The sequence below is a fragment of the Pholcus phalangioides genome, unplaced genomic scaffold, assembly GCF_987345545.1.
Source record: "Pholcus phalangioides strain wild (caught in Gottingen) unplaced genomic scaffold, Ppha-v1.0 ptg000015l_1, whole genome shotgun sequence".
In the NCBI taxonomy this organism is placed as follows: Eukaryota; Metazoa; Arthropoda; class Arachnida; order Araneae; family Pholcidae; genus Pholcus; species Pholcus phalangioides.
Genome location: NW_028301608.1, coordinates 35,510,736 through 35,534,453, shown reverse-complemented (window position 1 = coordinate 35,534,453; position 23,718 = coordinate 35,510,736). Strand labels below are relative to the sequence as shown.

General features: G+C 34.3%; 1 protein-coding gene across 1 annotated transcript in view; it reads left to right on the top strand.

The window, feature by feature from the left end:
- Positions 1–3,782: 3,782 nt before the first annotated feature.
- Positions 3,783–23,718, top strand: part of LOC149075917 (uncharacterized) — a 167,317-nt gene continuing 147,381 nt past the window's right edge. The window contains exon 1 of the mRNA XM_089243429.1: positions 3,783–4,262. The gene's annotated coding sequence lies outside the window, so the exon portion shown is untranslated. The remainder of the gene's footprint in view (positions 4,263–23,718) is intronic.

The window sequence follows — 23,718 nt, the reverse complement described above, 5'->3', positions numbered from 1 at the left end:
GTACTTGAAATGACGTACTTGATATCAAACTGAAAAATCTGGACATCCCCTCATGTGTGTGAAAGAGAAATGAACTGACTATATCACATAGCAGCACACCACTTCACGCACTCACTTTTTTTCATTATGGCTGACGAACCCAACTGCGTAGTGTACATATTGTAAAACGAAAAGATGTTCATGTTCTTGTGAGTTCTCCCTGATCCAGGGCCGTAATCGGGTGGGAGCAAGTACGTCTGGTGCCCCGTCCGCTGGACTAGAAGGAGCGCCGAATTCACCCTTCAACTGCTTTTTCTATATGCAAGGGGCACCAAAATTCCAGCTTGCCCTGGGTGACAAAGTATATAGTTGCGGTCCTGCTCTCACCTTATCGTGAAGTCGTTTATCTCAGCTGTTGGTCAGTGTCTATTCTTTTATATTCCTTTTCAGGGCTTTATGCTCTTTCAAATTTTTTTTTTATTTTCTAAAACGACTTAAGTTATTTTCTGAAGAAACCTATGGAAAAGTCGCGTTTTGGCTAGCGAATGTGATTTGGGAACGAATTAGAATGAAAAATGTTTCCTTAAATGTGTCCTACCTCTCTTAAAATTAGTGGCATATTTGGTTTTAAATACCCTGTATTGCAATATTCAAAATATTGATTGCAAGAACCTTTGAAATCTCGCTCATCAAAAAAACGAGTCATATTAACGAGATCTACAATTTCCACGTAATAATTTCTAGTTTTATCATCAGTGAATGATGGAGGAAAGTTACGAGTGGGTTACCGTTCCTAAGCACAAGCGGTTGAATGATTATCATGATTATGGCGAGTAGCTAATATTACTAATATATGGGGGCGTTTATCACACCCACGAGCTAAATCGTTTTACGCTTCCTCTCATCTTCTATCGAAATACAAATTATTTTAAACCACTAATAACCGTCTCTGGAACTAATCAACCCTTTTTCGCAGGCAAATGATCGATTTTGCAATACTCATTTATCGTCATTAGCGCTGCTTTTCGATCCTTCTGGTTATCGATTCTCTTTCTCTCTTTTAAAGGTATGATGAGGAACATTGATTGTTTCTCTCATATTTCCCCGGTGTATAAATAGGTTATTTTTATTTGCTCGGTTATCGAGGTGCCATTTTATTTAGTAGATCACACTGATCGCGTTCAGAATTTGAGGATTATCAGAGATTTAGTGTGTGTATAACTCTCCAAAAATACTGTTACTAATGATGAACACCGTAATGAACGCATTAGGATGATGGCGATCATGTAAGCGTTACCTATTTGATATTCATATCTTAGTGGCAATTGGTTTTAAGTAAGATTCGTAATGAGGATAATGAGCATAGAATGTCATAAAAGATAAATAAATTATTGGAAATGCAAAAAAAAAAAAAAAAAAAAATGAACGGAATACAAGATTCATTAAAAGACTGGTTATTTGTGGAGATGAAGATTACAAGGAAGAAAATTCATCACTGCCCCCACGGGGACACCGAACCCCGGACTCTCGTTTGCCAGACGAGTGCTCCACCATCTAAGATATGGATTTTAGATTGACCTCCACCAAATTTTGTACATACACTTCATACATAGAGTGCCTATAACTATATTTTACCTGCCCAGAGCTATCTAAAAACAAAATATATACATCAGAAATCCACAAAATTGCAGGAGTGCCTTAATGAAGTAATACAAGACATAATAAAGAAAACACTGAAAGGCACTGAAGAAAATAATTGCAGAATTCATCACTTTTAGATGATTAATTAATTTATTCATGATTTAACATTGAACTACAGCAGAGGTGTCAGACTCAATTGGACGGGGCAAACCGGCATTTTGGCACCCCTTGCCATGTAGAAGAAGCAGTTAAAGGGTGAATTCGGCGCCCCTACTGGTCCGGCTCCCGGGGCACCAGAATCACCGGCTCCCCCATAGTTGCGCCCCTGGATATTTTTCTTAAGTGAAAATTTGATGCAGATGATTTGATTTGATTTGCTATGATGTCAGAAATATATCTTTCCTTGTCGTGGTTTCGTGAACAGAAAACATTTCTAAATATTCTTCAGTAATATTGATAATAGCTCCCCAGAAACAGTCATTTGAGCCCATAAACACCGGAAATTTCGTCGATCACCACTGAAAAAGCGATGCACATTTGAAGACATCACTTTAAACTGCTTATGCAAATTATTAGCTTCTGCTGTTATTTTTTTGACCCCAATATGTCTCGATACAAAAATATCACGAAATGCTTGCACGCATTTAAGACTTTTCTGATCATTTGACATCCATTCCTTAACCAAAGAACCGCCGCAGAGAGGCTTGGAATGTTTCGTGAATGCTAGCTAGCTTTAAATACGTAGAGGTTCTCATTGCCGTTTTTTTTAGATAAATACTTTATCCTCTTTACTTTATCCTGCAAAAAAACTTGGGAAGTTTCCCTTTTCAATTCAACTTCAATTTTTTGAGAAATTATGTGTGATTCTCTTACTATCATTGTTTAACCGTACATGCACCTCCTACATCCTTCTTCTGCGGGATTTTTAATGAATTGGTTACATGCAACATGTAAGAACGTGTTGTGTGTGCGTTTCCCTTAAAATATATATATTGCCAGAGCTGTGCTTGCTTCGTTATGTTGCTGGTGTTGCCAACTGCCTTCCATACATATGTTACCGTCAAAGCCCGAAACTAGCCAGCTCGCGAACTGCCCGGCTCAGTTGACCCGGCCAACATCCGAATTTCGAACTCTGTGACCCGGAGGAGTGCGGTCGTGCTGGATGAACTCCAGTTGGCAGTCCGGCCGGGTAAGAGAGGGAAGAGAGGAAGTAAGGGAACACACACACACACACACACACACACACACACACACACACACACAGGAGAGGAAAAAGGGGGAAAAATAGAGGAACACACACACACACACAAAATAAAAGAAAAAATATCAATAAGAAGAAAATAATAATAATAATTATATATATATATATATATATATATAAGGCTAGAGCTGTGGGTTTTTGACCTCTATTCGTGTGCAGCTAGTGGGCAAAGTTGATCTTCAATGTATGCAGGAGCCACCCAAAGAGCCCGGCGAAAGCCCGAAATTCATAAATTGGCAGGGTCAACTGCACCCTGAAAGAATTCAGGTTTTAGCAGTAACATATACTATATTGAAGTGTAGATTTAAATGCTTGAATTTTCCTGTTGTGTAAGTATCATGTTGAATGCCCACCCGGTATCTGCGGAGCGACTAATGGGAGACCGGTTCGTATTCGCTCATCGAAATCGGAAAACCGCAGTAAAACCAGCTTCACCCGACCATTACCATTCCGCCAACGGGGTTCGAACCTGGATCCTTAAGATGGTTCTCTGACTATAAGCCTTTTTGGATACATTTACCCCGGACACATCTGTCGCTTCTTTACTTTAGTGCTTCAAGTACAAAGGAATTCAGGGCAGCGTCGGACATTATTATTACTAGACGTGTCACATATGACAAAGGAGATACACAATCTTTCCGTCGGTTAGGCTATTGCCGATATACACCGCTCTTATCCAACACCATATTTATCCCGCTTGGATTCGCTCTCTTTCCTTCAGCCCCCCCCCTTGTTTTACATCCTTCTTTTTTTTTCCTTAGTGGGCCCCCTTTCGAAAAGTGGCACGCTGTAAATACTCCGTAGTCATGGCGACGGACAAAGCCGGCCGGTGGTTGGTAGCTCGGCGGTCACGTGACTCTAGGATCCGCCGCTCTCTGCCTCTCGGAATCCTTCCCCCATCACATAGTGATTCAGCAAGCAGCAGCAGCATCTAAAGACCGCCTGCCGCGCAAAAGAGCCGCGCTTTCTGGCCTCTGCTTTTTTTTTTGCGTTACCACCTTCCACATCTACCGTCTCCTACCGTAACATAACGTAACACATGCGAGAGTATATATGTATATACTTCAACACACACAACCACCAGGAGAGAGAGAGAGAGAGAGAGAGACGCGCGGTGTGTGTGTGTGTGCAACTATTTATCGCTACTGGTTTCACTCCCTGCGTTCACAATGAAAATTGATTTCAACCAGTGCTAAACAACAAACTGCTTTTCATTTTATTTTTTTTGTTGTTGTTACGGTTACGGTGCTCGGTCGGGTCTTGTTGTATTGCGTGAGTATTGTTCGTTGGTGCTGAAATTAGTGTGCGCGCGTGTGCTTCCCGAATTTCGCACTGACAATTTGATCCGATTCCCGTGTAGTTTCGGCGTTTTGAGCTAAAGGTAAGATATCTTTATTCTGTGTGTTGTTTCTATTATAACCTTGTGTTTCATTGTTATAAAAGATACACGTAAATATTTTTGTTAAAAGATAATAAGTAATCTTTATCTTTATTTATTTATTTATATAAAACTGCAGTAAAAATATCATCCGAAAAGAGAATTTTCAACCTGTTGTTTGACTCGTTCTTGATTTTAGGGGGGGGGGGGTTTCCACCCGTTTAAGATGGTGAAAAACTATACTCTAGTAGAAATACTATTAAAAATACTACTTAATCATTGATTTATTTCAAATTTTTTATACATATTTTGATTATATATACTATCCTGTGTTCGTATAATTTTACATAACTCTAATTCTTAATTTTTTAGAAATTTTCAAAATTCAGCATTAAAAACATCTTGCACGCACGATAAAATAGCATTACATCAATGCAATTGAATAAAAATTTATTCAAAATATATAAAGGAAACTTCAGTTCATGAAATGAAGTCAAAGATTGAGATTCCATCGACTCAATCTTATTTGAAATTAAATTTCAAATATTAAAATTAAAAAAAATTAATTTAATTTTAAACAAGATTGAGTCAATGAACGATAACCTCTAAAAAAATATTTTTTCTTGGTCTGCAAAGAGTTTTAATAACGAGATTTCACTATAAATTGAAAATATATCAGGATATATTTGGAATAACATTACAAATTAGTTAAATTTACAAAAATTTACCGTCATTTGTAACTCCTTTGCAATAAATATTCGTAGTTTTCAAAAGTACAAAAATGTATGTCCTTAATAAGGAATAATTGAGAAATTAATCCTATAAAAGTACGATGAACTGATAAACATAGTGTATTATTCTAATGGGATTTTTCAATGAGAGGAAGTGAATAACAAGAGGATTGGAAGTGAATAACAAAATACTCATCTTCAAACGAGCTGATAATGAATCGACGACATAATACGTTGCACGTAGACAACAGCTTAATTAACGATAGAAGGAAAAAAAAACAAAATTACAGGAATGAAAATTCATAGTGTTTTCAATGTACTGGGTGTCATGTAAGTCATAATTCATCGCTTATCTCATCAACCGTTCGTTGTAGAAGTATGGTTCTAATTTAAAATATACTCAAAATGTGTTCAAGAATCACTCTGTACAAGTTCCGAGAGCAAAAATACAGTTTGTTATAAAATAAAAAATATAAATTTTTATACTGTCTCCCTTGTCCTCGAACTTCTAATTGGAAAATTGTTGTCCTGTCTCTCCGGCGGCTAACAAAAGAGCTGCATGTTTCTAAGAGAAATATTTGTTCAGATATTTCTCAAAAATCGGAGAATTCAAAGTCCAGAAAGAACAGCATAAATTAACGGACAACGCTTTTTTCCCAACTTTTGTCCGATATTTTTCAAAAAAATGCCTCAACAAATATTTTTCTTAGAAACATGCAATTTTTTTGTTGGTTTCAGGAGAGACAGGGCAACAAATTTCTAAATAGAAGTTGGAAAACGGGGGGGGGGAACTATCAATTTTTTATGACACAATATGCTTTCGCTCTCAAAACTATTACAGAAAAATTCCTGAACACATTTTGAGCATTTTTTAAATTAGAGCCATACCACTATATACGATGAACAAGTGATGAGATAAAGGCCGAATTAGAAATTACAGGACACCCTGTATACCATTTTTCATATGCAATAATGAATATTTTATTTAAAAAAAATGTCATGTTATTTCTTAATAGTTCTTGCTGCCAAAACAATAAATGCTCTAAGTCCACATATAGATTGATAACTATACAAGGTACTAATAAAATTATATGCACACACATTTTTTTCTTTGAAAACTGAGAGCGAAGTAAAAGAAATTTGAGATTTCTAATCAGTACTTCGCGAGGTTTCAAATCAAAGGTAAAAAAAAAATTGGCAAAAGTTTCATCATTTTGAAAGGAATCATTCTGTTCATCTGTCAAAAATTGAGGTTTTTTATATTTTCAACGAGAACTGAATTTAATAAAAGTAAGATTTTTCACTAAATAGGTTTAATTTCAAGTAGTGAACTATCAATTTGCGTTCTTGTAATGAAATGCTCAATATTTCACGGCTTGTGTCTGAATGTATAATTCTCTTTTGAAATATTTGCTAAACAATTAGCTTTGCATCAAATAGAGGAGCTTAAGGGTTCAATTTCATCTTTTAAACTAGTCACAACTTTTTTTCATCTCAGATAGACATAACTTGAAATTTTTGCTTTAATACCCCGATATTGAAGCTTGATGACATTGTAAAAAAAGATACCTTCCTCTTACTTTCATAGAAACAAAAGAGAGATTATCACTAACTTTAACTTTTAAATGCGTAACTTTGCATATGGTGCAAAGGATCCTTTAAACGTTCATTACTGCAGCCAGTTTCAAGATTAAATTCAGAACTGTCTTTGCACATAAGCTGAGGTCATTTTCTTGATATTTTATGTTTTGAATTTGCTGATATATGTCTCAGTTAACAACTACAACAACAACTCTTTGTTGCAGAGCATGTGTAGCTGTGATTTCGCTAATTTATTTTTTTTAACTTTGAAGTGTGCAACAAAAAGTTTTTTACTATAATTTGAATCAGAAAGAAGGTAGTTATATATTTAGAAAGTAATATTACTTTAGTACATTATTTTTATGTGTGATTTTCGAGTCTCTGTACGTTCTCTTTAAAACCCTGTATAAGCAATATACTATTCGGGGAATACATTTCTCTTAAAGATTTTTCCCTGCTTTCTATGCGTGTCGATAACTATGGAAAAAATTATCAGCTCGAAAAAAAACTGAGCATTTAAGAAATAATATAATCATTAAAATACTAATGCATTTATACATTATTGTTTCAAATATTATTTATAATTATCATAATTTCAAATTTTTTATACAGCATTTTATACAGCTGCTTTCGATTCATTTTTGCTGAACCATCACTTACATCATGGTTCATAAATTCATAAAATACTGTATAAAAAATTTGAAATTCAAAGAATGGAAACGTGTTTGTAAAAGGCTACTTGTTAAGACCTATTTTCAGCTAGAATCAAATGAACTCTTTCGCTATTTAAGACATTCATATGTACAACACGCAAATACATTAACATTCTCAGCGTTGAGACAAAAATTTATTTTTTATTTTATATTTGAATAATCTTAATGGCATAGATTTAAAAAAAAATATTCACTAAGTATTTCGATGTGAAATGAATTTTACATACAATAACTTTTTCCATCCAGATATTAATTATAAATGTTCCACACTTCTCTAGTAATACTGCTCCGTAAATACAAACAGAAACATTTAACAAATAACAATAAAATATGAACGAAAAAATGGTGCAAATAAATCTACACTGGTGATAATAGCACTCCTATCAAGGTGCTTAAAATTGAAACTAAAGTAGCATTGGAAGAAAATTTACACAAGTATCATTATAATTCATTTCTCTCAGATTTATTGATTTACAGAGTCGGTCAAGTTGAAATTACACATTTATCTGAAATTCCTGAAAATATCTCTGTCAAACGAAAGAAGGACCCTATATATTTCTTGAAATTGAGTTAATAGTTTTTACTTCGAAGCATTCACAAAGCTGCCGAATATCAAACTAATGGTATTACTTGGAGTAAGCGTCACACCGCATCGTTGCAGGATAAAATTTAATTTTCATATAATAACTGTCTTCTAGTTTTGTACAAATAAATATTTGTTAGCGAATAATTATTAAATGCTCAGAACCAATTCAGAGCACATAAATTTCAGTTTAGCTAATTGATACATTGATACTTGAATGTTACTCGATATTGTTCATAATAAATTTCTTTCATGTGAAACAAAAGTTGACATTTTCACCGCATAAGTGTGTGCCTCCTAAATTACGTTTTCAGAAATGTAAGTCATGATAGAGCCAAACCAAGAGGATAAGACAAGAAATACCGTATTCATAACTGTATTATTGTAAATTTAGCTCAAATAAATAAATAAATATATATATATATATTTGATGCTAAATTGAATAAATAAATATATTTAAACTACTTTTGAAATATATGACATCCATATTTATTATGGGCATCGTTTTCTCAGCCACCTCGTTGGGCATTTTGCCTGTTGTGGCGTTGTATTTGTATTAAAACTAATCGAAATTCCGATAGAAATAATATCATTGATAAAAATCGGAGATGTGTTATAATACTAATGGATATTCCTACAATGGGATGCCATTCTGCTATTTACTTAGAAGAATAATGATACTCTGCAATATGATATTATTCTAGTAAGTAAATGTGCCATGATTTATGGTTCCAGTAATTATAGGAGAAACTTTCATTTTACAAGGAGTCTCATAATATCTTGATGATCACCCCCAAACGTCTTACATTAATTGCACATTTTTTCTGTCTCAATTCCAACTAAAACATGTCGGTTTTAATTAAAATACGCTGTCTAGTGATTTATTAATTATTTGAAGTGGTAAAATGAGCAACGGGAGCTCTCTCCCTTTCTCATTTTCCCCTTCACTTTCTACTACAGCTGTCGATCCTAGCGATTCAATTAATGAATGGGAAAACGTGTAGCAGCAAAATTTTATTATTTATTTCTATTCTTACTACTGGTATCATCTAGGAAAAAAGAAATACTCGGAACAGAGATAATGTATATTTCTCCGGAGAGTTTGGAATAGGCATAAACAGCCGGAATCATTTTATTCTTAATAAGGAAAAAAAATCGAGGAATTAATTTCCGAATTGATGGGAAAGACGAGAGGATAAAAAAAAATCCTAATAATGCAATACTCTCAGAAATCAGTTAATTTGTCTTCGGGCGTCTCTTCTGTTTTTTTTTAATTCTTTCAATATTAAAGGTATAGGTTTCGACTGAGTTAAGAATTAATATATGAAAGCTAATACATAGATTAGGTATTTGATGAGTGCGTAAAAATTGATTGAACGTCATGGTCATTAATCAAAATTATTACTGAAATGGAATTGATGCTGTTTGGTAAATGGTACGTTAGAAGAATTTTAGAAGAAAATAATAATTTTTCAGGAAAATATTTTTCCCCTTTTTAGTATCAGTTTTTTTAATTGATTTAATTGAGATATAAAAAAATATTTTCATTATGAAAAATAAATGGGAAATGAAATTAAGTTTTTCTTTTATTATTTTCATAAGAAAAATCGATTATGATATTGCTTCTTTTTTCAATTAATGAAATACATTGAATAAAATTACTATAATTTATTAACGAGTTTAGCGTATTTTGAGTGTAATGAAACTGTACGGGGAATTTAATTGTATTATTCTAGATTGATGAATATAACTAATTATATTTATCATTTTTAATTACTCGATACGTTGACGGTTTTTGTTTGGTTGTAATTTAATTCGAAGAAACTAAATACGATTTATATAAGTTGTATTTTCATCATGGAAGGCTATTTTGAGTTTGATAATTATTAGCACAGATATGTGAGCATGAACACCAGGGATAATACTTCAAAGATTTTGTTGAGTCGTTAGTTATTGTGTTTGCGATAAACTCTAGGATTCTAGGGTAGTTGTTTAAAGAACCCATGGACCCCTGAAATAGCAAAATATGTTGCGAAGATTTTCTGCATAATTTGATGCAGAACTAGGCAGAAATTTAATTGAAAATGCAGTAACGGGGGTATATTGTTAAACCTTTTCGATCATGGGTGGTGGTAGGGTTCCAACTGTAATTAAATGCAGTGCATCATGCAGCTATATGGTTACCCTTTCATGAAACTTTATTTCTCCCCCAAAATAAAGAATACTATTCTTCGACATTGATGAAAAATGCCCCAAAATGTACCAGCCCCATTCGAAAAATGAATAAAAAATAACGGGAAGCTATAGTTTGCTGCTTTGAAGCTTGGGGAAAACAGTAAATTTTCAGTCAGACAGAACTTTAAAATTGGTTGAAAATTTTTACAACAGATGGGGGTTGTAGTCCAAAACTAAATTACGATATATTAAGAGTATTCGCTATTTGCAACAACAACACGGTGTATTCTCCGGACAAAATTTGCAGATACCCGTGGAAACGTCTGAGCCGGGATGGCTTGAATTGAATTCTGACAGATTTTCGAAATTAGTTACAAAGTTATTTAATTGATGGCATGGCAGTCTTGAAAACTAAAATACGATGTGTTCGAAATCCCAGTTGAGATGTTTCCACAGGTTTCTGCCAAATTTGTTCTGAGATTATATCGTGTTGTTGCATGTGGCACATATTTTGAGAAAATACCGTATTTAAGTTTTGTAATGTCATCTTTTGTGAAAATGTATAACTAATTTTTAAATTTTGTCTGACTGAAAATTTACTGTTTCCCCACGCACCAACGCAGCAAAAAATGCATTTCTGTCGCTTCCGTTCTTTTTGAATTCATTTTTCAAATGGGGTTCGTTAATTTTGGGACGCCCTGTTTGTACTCGTGCATTTTCGATAAAAATCATAACCACATTTTCGTATGTACATATAATTTACGTAAAAAGAATTTAATTTAAGGTTCATTCCAAATGGAAAATTTCAGTAATATGATTTAATGATTCATATACTTGCGTGAGTTCTATACTATCAGTCGTTATAAATAATCGTACTCATTGAGACCGATTCTATTTAATTTACTAAATGGGGGCATTCATTGTGATTATTTGCGCTTCCATAGATGCAATGATAGGGGAAATATTTTAGCATACGAATCGACGTTAAGTGGATTATGACGACAGACGAGCTTACGGACGAGGGCTCGTCGAAAAGTCTGAATCCTTGTAGTCGGCGATTAATTTGAACAACGGGAGCTTTTCGTGACAATTTCGGCCTTGTGGGACAAGAACAAGCTTTAATATGTATTAATGTAGTATTAGATTACACGACACTCAATCTATTTGAATTATAAACTCGATAAGCTGTTCCTCAGTGATACAAGCTGTGTAACATTTCCCCTAGAAATTCATGAAAGTGGGACGGTGGGATATAGCTAAAATTCCCATTCTCTAGATTTATCGAACAGTATGTTTAAACTGGATTAACATTCGAGAATAGGGGGATTACCTGATAGAGATATGTACATGCATTCGTTTCTCGTGTGATCTCGTCCAACATCATTTATAATCATTTCACTCATATATGATATTATACGGGTCTTTACGTATCGCAGAATAACATGTCGACCGAATTGCCAACTGTTTATAAAGGATTGAGTATATCAGATGCTTGAATTTCACAAATTAATGTAATTTTGTGAAGTCGCACACATCGTGGAAATATAATATTATACGAAGATGTTATTAAAATCGCAGACCAATTTCAGCAACTTCAAGGTGACTACCATTACCAGGGGTGCAGAACCTCCAGACGGCAAAAAGGGCCCCCATACCTTACGGCTGACCATATTTCCTTCATAAAAATACGGGAAATCGGGATTCATATGAGAATTTGTCAATTATCGCGAAAAAAAAATTGTCAAATGCAAGTAAAGTTGTCAATTATATCCGAAAAATGTTAAAAGAGAAGTAAAATCATCAATTAGAACCAAAGAATATTCAAGTGCAAGGAAAGTTATCAATTATCAACAAAAAAATTTCAAAATTTCTAATACAAATAATATTGCTAATTATAGCCAAAAAATGTCTAAGGCAAAAAATGCTCTCTATTATAGCCAACAAATTCACGAAGGCAAATGAAGTTGCAAACTTCAGCCAAAAGAATTGTCAGATTCAAGTGAAGGTGCCAATTTTTAGCACAATTTTACATTCACATGCGGCTGAAATGTTGAACAAAAAAAAAAACTTTTGAAATGATTCAAAGTCAAGTAATTCTCCACCATTTATTTTAACTGCTGAACATGTTTATTATTTGTCGTAGACAATTTAATACACCAGAGGCTATCTTTGAAAAGATCCCAGACATTAATTAAACTTTGTCTTATTGCAATGTATTTGTTCTTTTCAAAAGATATTTTTCCTCAACCACTGCATACGCATCCCATATAGGATCGATTCTTTCCAGTATTAACTCACTATTGCGATTGACTCCTAGAAATCATTGGTTATTTTTGAAAGTATATCGAATGTATGCGCTGTATACTGTATACCGGGTGTTCTACGAAGTGCATAACAAAATTTTAAAAGTGTGAGCAAAGCGTGAAAAATGAACTGGAGTGAACAATCACTCCGTTAAATTTATATTTGAGAGGGATATGAGAAAATTAACATTATTTATACAGTCTCCAGCGGCAAAAACTGTCAGTGTCTAGATCCTGCCTATTATACCGAAAGAAATTTGCCGTTACATTTGAATGAAAATACACCAAGATATCGATGATTGATGTTTTCGTTATTTTAACGAAATTCACTCATTTGAATAAAAATAATCTTGACAAGAAAGCACGGAATTGTAAAAAGTTGCGTAAATGAAGAACTTGATCATCGATATCTAGGCGAATTTCCTCTGAAATGTCAGAGGTAAAATTTTACCGGTATGTCAGAGATAGAAACATAGATTTAAGTATATACAGTTAAACCTCGTTAGTGCGTCACCCGGTTAACACGTCACTCCGCTTACCGGGTCACTTTTTGGAAGCCCCAATTACCCTCAGGCAGGAATTGGCACAGCTATGTCTTACTCCGCTTAACGAGTCACTCCGCTTGCTAAGTCATATTTTTGCGCTTCCAAGAGTGACTCATTAACGAGGTTTGACTGTAATTAATGTAGGGTAATAATATAAATAAACTCAGACATATGTAGCGCCCATTCGGATGGAGTTTGGTGTGTAGTTTATATGAGCTGGGTAAAATAAAAAAAGTTAAAGTTTTGACCACCAGGTAAAAAGTGGCGCTTTTTTATCAGCTATATTTTTCCAACGGTCCATCCTATATACCAAGTTTAATCAAAATATTCCCATCAGAATGGTGCTACATATATCAGACGAGTGTCAGTTTATTTATAATCACCATATGTACTTAATAATTGGTTTTGCTGAAGATCGAAAAATATTTTAATATAAAACTACATACTTTTAATAATTAATTCTTATATTTCCAGTAATGTATGAGAGACTAACCTATCACAGCTCATATTTCTTCATTTTCAATATTTCACTTCGCTATATTTACTTATTTTACAAAATTTTGAAAGCGTAGAATTTTTATTCCTTCATGACACTCTTCGCAAAACACCTTGTATATGTCGGAATTTAATATTTTTCCTCAAGCAAAATGAAACAGCGAAAAATTTTCATTGAAAAACCCTTCACCGCAAAACATGTCAATACATCACCCTTTAATGGTATTGTCTGCGAACTAGTGTGATACAGCATGCTCGAATGAACTAGTTAAGCTCTCTGACATTACTGAGAAAGAAGGACGGAGCGAAGAAAACTTCCACTTTAGTTACGTGTCAATGACAAAGGATGTTGACTTTTTGCGCATATGAATTTCCTATGCATATATGCAAATATGTATCGTATTATAGAGTCGAACCTAAATTGATTTACATACTCTCCATGGGATTCTGAAGGGTATTATAAGATTAGAGATAATGAAATTCTCGTAGACTAAATAAAAAAAAATATTTTTTTCTTCTCTCTCTCTCTCAAAACAGAAAGGAATTTTTTTTTTGCTCTCTGGGATCTTGGAAAATTCTCTAGCAAAAATACTCAAAGAAAATAGAAAAATAAAATATTAGAAAAGTTGCCTTCACAAAGAAAAACAAGTATTCTCTCTTTGCTTGATATATATGTGTGTGTGGTATGTGACGGTGTCGAAGAAAACAGACATTGTATGTTGAAATAGGGTAAAATCTGACAGTCACTCCAAAACTCACCTCTTTTCCCTGGTATAGTAAAAAAAAAAGGACTTTCAGTGTATACACATACATAGGAATATCGAAAAAGGAAAGCAACGGAAACAGAACATTTCTCCGTGAAATTTATGTTGAGGGTGGAGGGAGAAAAAATAACATCCAGAAAGTAGAAGCTAAAGGAAAACAGGAGGGAAAAGTAACAAAAAATATGTGCTTTGAATATTTCATGAAATCACCGACGAGAACCCCATTTAGTATTTCACTGCCAATAGGATGTGCTTTACTGGTAAATGCTGGGAGAAAGCCTCCGAAAAGCATATTTGAACATGCTTCCTTTCGTTGTCTGACTTCTAGGAGATTGCGGTACATCCAGTGACACGATAACGTTACTATTTCCTTTGTTATTTTGTATTGTGTGGACAAATGTACTTTGTGTAAGATGCACTTTCGTATATTGACTTGTCTTCTATAGCAGCATTTCTCAACTTTTTTCGTCCATAGGGACCCATTTAGATGATATTTTCCTCTTTCTACATACTAAGGTGATTTTTTGAGTAATTTCATGAACAAAAATTTCTACAAAATGAATAATCAATATCTGGACACCTGCGTTAGAGTTCAGGGTACCTGCGCTTCTTTGCGAGCCAGTCTCTTAAGGTGGTTTAGGAAAAACTACATTAACAGATTAAGTTAATAAAGGATTAAAAGTAAGGACCGTCTTAAAATCATTTGATAACGAAAAATCCAAATTTTTTATAACACCCTGTAAGTTACGCTTTTTCGCATATTGACTATCTATGCAAAGAAACCATCTTTCAAAACTGTGCTACGCTCACTTCTATCTGTTGAAAATTTTTAAAGATAACGTATACTAGATAATATTATTAAAATAATAACATAAATACCTGAATAAAAGTACTATGAAATGTGTCGGTGGTAATGTTCTCCATCGGTTAGGAAACGTTCCGGCTTGCGAGAGATATAAATATATATATATAATTTGGAGAATAATCACTTTTAATTAGTTTTTTTTTTGTCACCCAGGAAATTCTTTCCCTGGCCGTAAAAGAGTTTAATACAGGGTGCGAAAGAAATTCTGGACACATTTCCGAGTTTGGTGAAAAAAATGGACCAATTGGGGGGGGGGGGGGTTTGACGAGTTTAAAAAGTTCAAACTTTCATTCACAGATGGCGCTGTAACACTAAAAAGTAGACACAAACAGTGCATAGTTAATGCTTATTACGATTTGCGTTACGTGAAACTACATAGTTTCAATATAAGCTACTTTCGAAGCTGCGGCTACATGCAAACGATACTCCATTTCAAACTAAGTGAACATCGATTGGGGGAAGAGTGCCGATCACTATCGTGAGTCTTGTCTACAGTTTCTCGCGTTGGTTACACGTATGGCGTAAACTTTGCCACATCTTCTGTCACATCTCCACAAGAAGAAATCAAGGGAGGTGGGATAAATCTGGAGAGCGAGATGACCATAATGTCGAGTTTTTCGTGATACAGCACTATGGACGAAATTTGAAACTATTCTTTTAAAATTTATTAAAAAGGAAAAAAAAAGTTCTAGGTCTTCATAAGTATTTTAGCACAAACCCCACGTGTCTACGTCAATTTGCTGATTCTTTTGTAAATTTTTTCAAAATGTGTAAAATGTTGATTTCTCGTCCAACCTGTACTACTCTAAGGGCCTAATAATGATGAAGGTTGCTGAAATTCAAAGCCAGATATACTTGTTTTGAATGCTACAGAGATCCTACTTGTTACAGAGGCTTTTTCTGAGTGATTATTAATATATATTTAACTGAATACGCATATTTATCTTCACGTGCTATATCTATTGTATTTTAGTATATATGTTATTGTATCTATATGTAATATAAGTAATTTATCACACATTTGAATTATTTTGAACAATATTTTATTAGTTGAAACTATTTTAGACAGTATTCCATTAGTTTGAATTATTTTAGATAGCATTTCACATAGGTTCAAATTACTTTGAACAATACTATATTATTATTATTATTTTTAATTTTACAATTTTAGGTAACGTTTATAATTTACCTTCACATTATTGAATGTTCACAACCCCAGTTTACTACCATTCGGAGACAATTTACAGCCGTTTTAACTTAGTAGAGAAGAACTCGCGGCAGAATTCTTTTTATAGAACATTAACAGTTCATGTAGTACGTGCGTGTTGTTTATTCAGACTGTGCTGCCACCTCTCGTCCAATTCTGTAGCGAGAGGCTAACATTTGAATAAAAGGTTTTCTAAGTATGTTTTTCTGACTTTTTTGTGACTGTTATTCACTATGATGAGTCTTTTCTCAGTGTTTAGAATTTACTAATAAATTTTTAATACGCATATCAGTAAAAGTTAAGAATAATTTAGATATTAACTATGATACAGTTTACTGCCTCAAGTAAGAAAGAGTAAGAAGTTACAAATATTCATATGATCCTCTGTGAATGCAAAAAATTCCAACACATCCAATATTTAAGTTTTTGGTAATCTAAAAGCGACATCTACAATCCTAATTACATTAAAAAAAATAAGTAGATTATATGATTGGAAAAGTATTTGGGAATTATAGAACACATGGAGGAAATTTTTGAATGATCGACGAAGTATCGAAAAAATAAAGAACAAGGTGGAGGAACAGGAAAGTTAGCATTCTGGCGAGTGGTTTCAAGACGGTTACAAAGTGCCAAAAATTTGAATTATAATTGAATTTACTCATAATATAGAGAGAAATTCTTTGCAAAACAATATTTTAATTTAAATTCTGGTTTAAGAAAACATTTCAACATTAGCAGTAACTTAAAAGAGTTATAAGTGCTTTTTTCACGGATCTTGGACAAGTTTTTTACACATTATAAAGTAAGAAGCGACATGAAAAGAAATTTCCCGACAATTATCAGACATCTCACTTGCCGGGCGAGTGCCCTAGTCTCACCTGGCAAGAGAGAGGACGTGGGTTTGATCCCGCAAAAAGCAGTTGAATTTTCTCTCTTTCCTGAATATGTCTTCACATCGGCGAGCTGGTGAAAACCTTTGTATCTTGTTCAAGCTTAATAAATGGTGAGGTTTCCTGGAGGCACCCGAGTCCCCTGGGACAATGTGCTTACATCCCCGAGTGTGACAGAGCCTGGGTGTCTCTCGGTTCTTATCACTATCATTATTACATATGAGGTTTGTCGGGAGTCGAAGTCCCTTTTTTTCCGGCAAAAAAATTCCAACGCATACGGTATTTAAATTTTTGCTAATCTTAAAGCGGCATCTACAATCCTAATTCGATTCAAGAAAATAAATAAGTAGGTCACATGAATGAAAAATTATTTGGGAATATAAAACACACGGAGGAAATTTTGCATAATCGATACGGAAAGAAATATCAAAAAAATAAATAAGCAGGAGAAAAAGGAAAACGGGAAGTAAACATATATATACTGGCGAGTGGTTTTAAGACGGTAATAAATTGCAAAAATTTGAATTATAATTGAAAAGCTTCTCTCATGCACCAAGAGTTATGAATTGCTTAATGTTCCACGAGGGAAAATTCCGGAACCGATGGCGAGGAAATTGTGCAGGAGTAAAAGGCATTTTAGGAATACGGTGGGAGAGTAGGCATTTGGACGAAATTCTATCGCATTTCGATTTCTGGAAAATTCTCCGCCAAAATTCCTCACTTTTCCGAGAGTAATTAATTTTAGGAACTCCTTCTCTGCCATTACAATAACAAAGCCGTGGGATTTTCTCCTCCCCACAAACATGTCCAGGAATATGTGGAACGAACGCTTGCTTGCACCAAGTTTGCATAGGCCACACATGTACGTGATGTGGAGGTACAAGAGACAAAGGCCTTTGTTATCTTTTCGTGCCCATGAATACGATTCCACCAGAGAATCATATGATTTGTTCGGTATTTCGCTAATGTTTTAAATGTGCCAGAGTTCATTCATGTTTACGCCCGTCGGCACCATTTTGTTTGATCGGTTAGTTTGTTTGACAATAATGGATTCATGAATTATACATGAGTCGCAATATCCATATTTATTGCTGGAGTATGCATATTTTGATGCCGCTCTCTTAGTTTTTAAAAGACCGCGACCGTTGTCTTGATTGATGATGCTTAACAAATGTGTGTGCATAAGTTCTATATCTTTGATGGATAACTTTGACCTTCTTATTGAAGGAAAATGACGATATTGTAAGATTCAAACCCAAAATACAAGTATAACGCCTTATGGCACTTATTTTAGGAAACTCGCGGGACGAAATTTTATACAGGGTGGTGCAAAATGAACGTTATGGTTTAAATGCTTTATAACTTTTTTATTTTTGAATAAATTGTTAACATTATTTTTTCAAAATACAGCATATGAATGTAGAATATTATTAACTTAAACGTGAAAAAGTACGTCTCGCAGGTATCGCCTATTTTCCGCTTCACAAAGTCGTGCTCTTTCCAACACATGTTGCATGACTTTTCGCAAAATTTCAGGAGTTATGGCATTGATTTCATTGCGAATATTGTTTTTCAGTTCAGGTATGGTCTGTGGCTTATTGACGCATACTCTTTCTTTCAAATAGCCCCAAAGAAAAAAGTCTGAAGCGGGCAAATCCGACGAACGCGACGGCCAATTGAAATCGCTCCTACGCGAAATAATGTGCACCAGGGAGCTTCCTTACTCAACCTTGTTGCTGAAAATTTTTAACCAGGTGATTTATTGTTGACACTGAGGGTCCAGTCCGCACATTAAAATATCGACGATATGCACGCTACGTTAGAATAACTGAGTTTTCGTTTGAAAAATAAAATTCAATGATTTTTGTTCGTTGTCCTATTGTGTACTGTTCCATTTCAAATTCCCCAAGCCTTCTTCACACAATTCTGAAGCGAAAGAAAATGTGCAATATTAAATACAAAAGTTATAAAGCATATAAACCATAACGTTCATTTTGCACCACCCTATATAAAGAAAGACGTCCTCACCTTTGTTAATACAATATGTACGGAAAACTGGCTGAGTGAGGACGTATTGATGTATTTAGCAAAAAAAAAACCATTCACCTATGCTACCCTCACAGGAACTCGAATCCCGGTCTCTCGTATGCCAGACGAATGCTCCATCTCTATGCCATGAAAGCAGATAGAACAGTCTTTCCTTGGAGCGTATATGCAGGGTGTATGACATTTTACTGGCGAACCGTTGGTAGTAGAGACCTACTTACAATTAGAAAAAGAATCAAAATAACATTTAGTACTCTGATATGTTATTCATGTTACAAGGGGTAGTATGGTAATTAAAATAAAAGAATTAACTTTTTATACAGGCCTCGTGAATCCAAAAACCCAATCAGAAAGCTTCTTCTGATTATGATAACAAAACATATTTTTAAGTGCAATATTCAAAGGGATATTCGAATTCAAAAATAGGGAAAAGTTGGGAGAAAATAGCGTTAAATGCGGAAAACCCGTTTCACCGGAACTAATTGAGGTTTTGGACACACAGGGACTGTATAAAAAGTTAATTTCCTTATTTTAACCCATTTGGATCATTCGAAAAAGTGTAAAATTGGCCCATATCACCAAAATTTGTTTTATTGTATAAAGTTAGAAGTATTTCAAAATGACTTACACTTTGATCACTATCGTCGTTGTCAGAAAATATCGCAATAATACGTCTACGTTTTGTAGGTTCAATTACTTCTTCACTACTATTTGAATCAAACTCCTTCATGTTTATCAATTTTTTATTATTGCATTTACCCGGAAAAATACTTTAATCCATTTGCAATCATCACTTTCAGCTAACTGCGTGCATAGGCGGAGATAGACTTGGAAGTCTCCGCCCATGACAGCTTGCATGCGTGCTATAGCTATGCGCTCTAGTATTTTGTTCTTATGCATAAAAAACTAGCACGCATATATGCGCTTTGATGATAATGGCCAGGAAGTTTCCGCGCATATATATATATATATGCGCTTATGATGCAAATGGTTTAATGCTATACAATCCTTTGCAACATGAATAACATATATGAGTACTAAACGTTATTTGGATACTTTTTCCTAATTGGAAGTAGACTGTAGGACCAACGCTTCGCCAGTAAAATGTCATACGTCCTTAACCTATACACGCAGAGTCTTTCTTTCTTCACGCAGAGTCTTGGTGTCTCCAAATTTCTTAAAAAAATTATAGGTACTCCGACTTTGAAGGGGGTCAAATCGTGTGGTGGCACACCCGGAATATCCAAAGAGTTCAGAAATTCTGCAGGATACAGAACTGTCTGTGCTGAGTCTGTGACAGTGTAAACCGATTTGTAAGAAGTGGAGTCTCCTGGAATAATTTTTAGGATTTTTTCGTTGATCTTGTTCACATTGTAATTTTTCGTTGCCAGAATCGCTCTCTCACAAAGCCACTCATGGTTTCGGTGATTTTGTTGAATGTTGGTGAAGACTTTGTCTGCAAGTTCTGGAACTGAGTTTAACAATTGGCAAAATCTATTTGGGAGCGTAATCAGTCCAGTGCTTGGATCTACGGGAATTCTTCCATTGCCACGTTTTATGTGGAAACGATAGCAGTGCTGAGTAATTTTTCAGTTGAAACTCGCATATGTTGGTGGATAATAATATTTTTTTAACTTCGTGTCAGAGTGTTGATGATTTGAGGCAAGCATTGAGTTCATCAGCTGGCGTTGAACAATATTGTTCTCAGTTTTGTCGTCGTAGTAGTTGTTCTCTGTTGTTAGTGACGTCATATGTCCAGCTTGTGCAGCGAATATTATTCACACGCCTTTTAAGCATTTTTTAAATTGAAACTATACCTCTACGATGGGCGGTTGATGAGATAAAGGCCACATTCGCACTTACAGGACACCCTGTATATAAGTTAGAAAAATACCCGGCACTTCCAGGGTTTTCTTCAATTACTGGGAGTATTAGAAAAGAGCCAAACCATTATAAAGGAATAAACTGTTATAATGGCAGCGTTAAAGATATGACAAACCATTGTAAAAACAAATACACGTCTGAAACGCATTATTTTGAACCATGGTAACCAAAGTAAACGTTCCGAGAGTGATTGTTGAGGCCCCAAAACCATTGTTGCCCGACAGTTTTTCGCCTATTTCGGGCATTTGCCTAGCTCTGACGAACTTTTAAAGTAGCCTACGGTTCAATCCCGGTCCTATTTGGTATATATGCAAAATCTGGCGACGATCGATCTAAAACTGTAGATTTGTATAAAGAACATACATACTTTCACATTTATATATAAGATTGTAATTTCGTAGCTGTAATTTCAAACTTGCTGAAAGTAACTGAATAATAAGGGATTTTCCACGAATTTTAAATGAATTTGTGGAATACCCCTTATCATGGAGTTACTTTAATTAGTAATAATAGTTACTTTAATTAGAGTAATTTTTGAAATAACAACTTACAACATCACCTATATGTTTCTGAATTTTAACGACATTCAGCTGCATTTTCTATATGAGTTGCGCTGTATACCTCGCAATCAAATTGTGAAAAATAAAATTTATATATCTCTCGCGCATGCTCAATTAATAATCATTTACTCAAAATAACCATATGTCATCGAATAATAATTTATCACATTTTTAATTTCTATACAGTATGTCTCATGTATAGCGTCATGATTTCTGAACTTTTTTCTTTATAAATTTCGTAAAAATTGGTTGAAAATTTCACATGTTACAAGTAAAAATCATGTGATGAAAATTGGAATTTTTATAAAAAAATATTTTTATATTTTCGTGAATATACGTGCTATTCACAAAGTTATTACAATATGTTTTCAAAGTTGCAAGTCATTTGCACCTTTTTCCTGACACGGGGGTTGATCAAAAACTTTTTTCTTATTCGATGTTTTGTTCGTCCCCTAAATGCATTCGTGACTAAATTTTTACTGGAAATGGCGAATACTATAAGTAATACATGATTCAAATTTCAGAACGACGATTCGCCCAGTATTTTTCCAGAAATTCTAGAGAATTTCTAAACTCCAAAAAGGGCACATGCTTTTGGCAATATAGTGTAGATCTCTATATTGATATAAGTGAAACCGAGAAATTCCTTAACTTATGTAAACCAGTATAAACTTGCACTGATTGGCAATACCAAAAAGGTATAGCTTTACATGAAAAAAAGAAAAACTTTCAAATATCTCAAATGAAGGTTTTCTTTCTTTTTACATCAGTACAAGTTTCAAATCTACGTGTAAAACTTTTCCCATACCTAGAAATCTTAGGAGAACTATTTTAATTTACATAGCTAAAATTTCCAAGAATTTCTGAAGGAAAAAAAACGCTCCAGAGTAGTAGCAAAGAAATTCAATAAACACAAAGGAAAGTTTGTGCAGAAGAATTCCTGGAACTTTCACGTGGACTTTTCTTTTTATTACTTTAACAACAAAATGCAAATCTAGGGAGATGTCTCCTTCTCTTCTTCTAGGCTGTATAATGCTTCGAAGTGCAGAACTCTTTTATTTTCTTACTTCTTCCATTCTCACGGACCACAGAGCATTGAAACGGCGTCACGTCCGTATACCGAATCGCTAACACCGAGAGAAAAATTCATGAATATCGAATCAATATGTATAAGTAGTAAATTTCTCGGGTTATGTATTCCTATACATAAGGAATGAAGCATCCGAATACGTCAACTTATTTATGTTGTGAAGTACACATTGGTTATCAGGTTAGGATTCGAATGACTTTTTTCAGACGAAGCTGCAGCACTAAACTTTTTACTGTACTAAAATTTCACAGTAGCCTTTCTGCACTTTCCTGAACCCAGGAACCAGTAGAAGTTCTAAACAAATTCTACGGACTAACAACCTAAATCGAGTGTGAGTATGATACCACGTGGGATACGGAAATATATAGCTCATATGGTTTGTTTTTGGTAGTTCCGACGTTTTCATGTAATACTGCCGTTTTCTCAGCGGAGCGTATTTCCATTTGTAATCTTTACTAATATCGAGGCTGAAGGTAATTTTTTGTAACCTATATACATATATATAAAATTGATTTTCTATGTGTGTGTGTGTCTGTGTGTGTTCTCTATACAAATCTGCAATTTTATTACAATTTTCACACAAATTTAGCATGCATATACCAAACAGCACTTGACTTGAACGATAGACGACTTTAGGTATTTGGCAGAGCAGTATAGTTTGTGTGCCCAAACAATGACTTTTGGAATGTTTGCTTTGATTAACGTGATTTTTAAACAATGTGTTTCAGACATGTTTATTCCTTTATTATGGTTTGAACTGCTTTGATACTCCTAGTGTAGAGAAAACCCGGGAAGCTCCGAGTGTTATAGCTAGTATTACGATAATTATTTCTATGAATATTCATCTCATATTTTGCGTGTTCAATGTTTTCCCGTGAACTTCATTTCAATTCACCACGAGTTCCAGTAGATCTTCATTTCCGCTGATTTTTCAGCCACAACAGTAAGAGCTGATGATATTCCGAATGTTGCCAAATTTTGGATCCCGCATTTCTTATATATTTCTTATTTAATTATATTTCTTAAT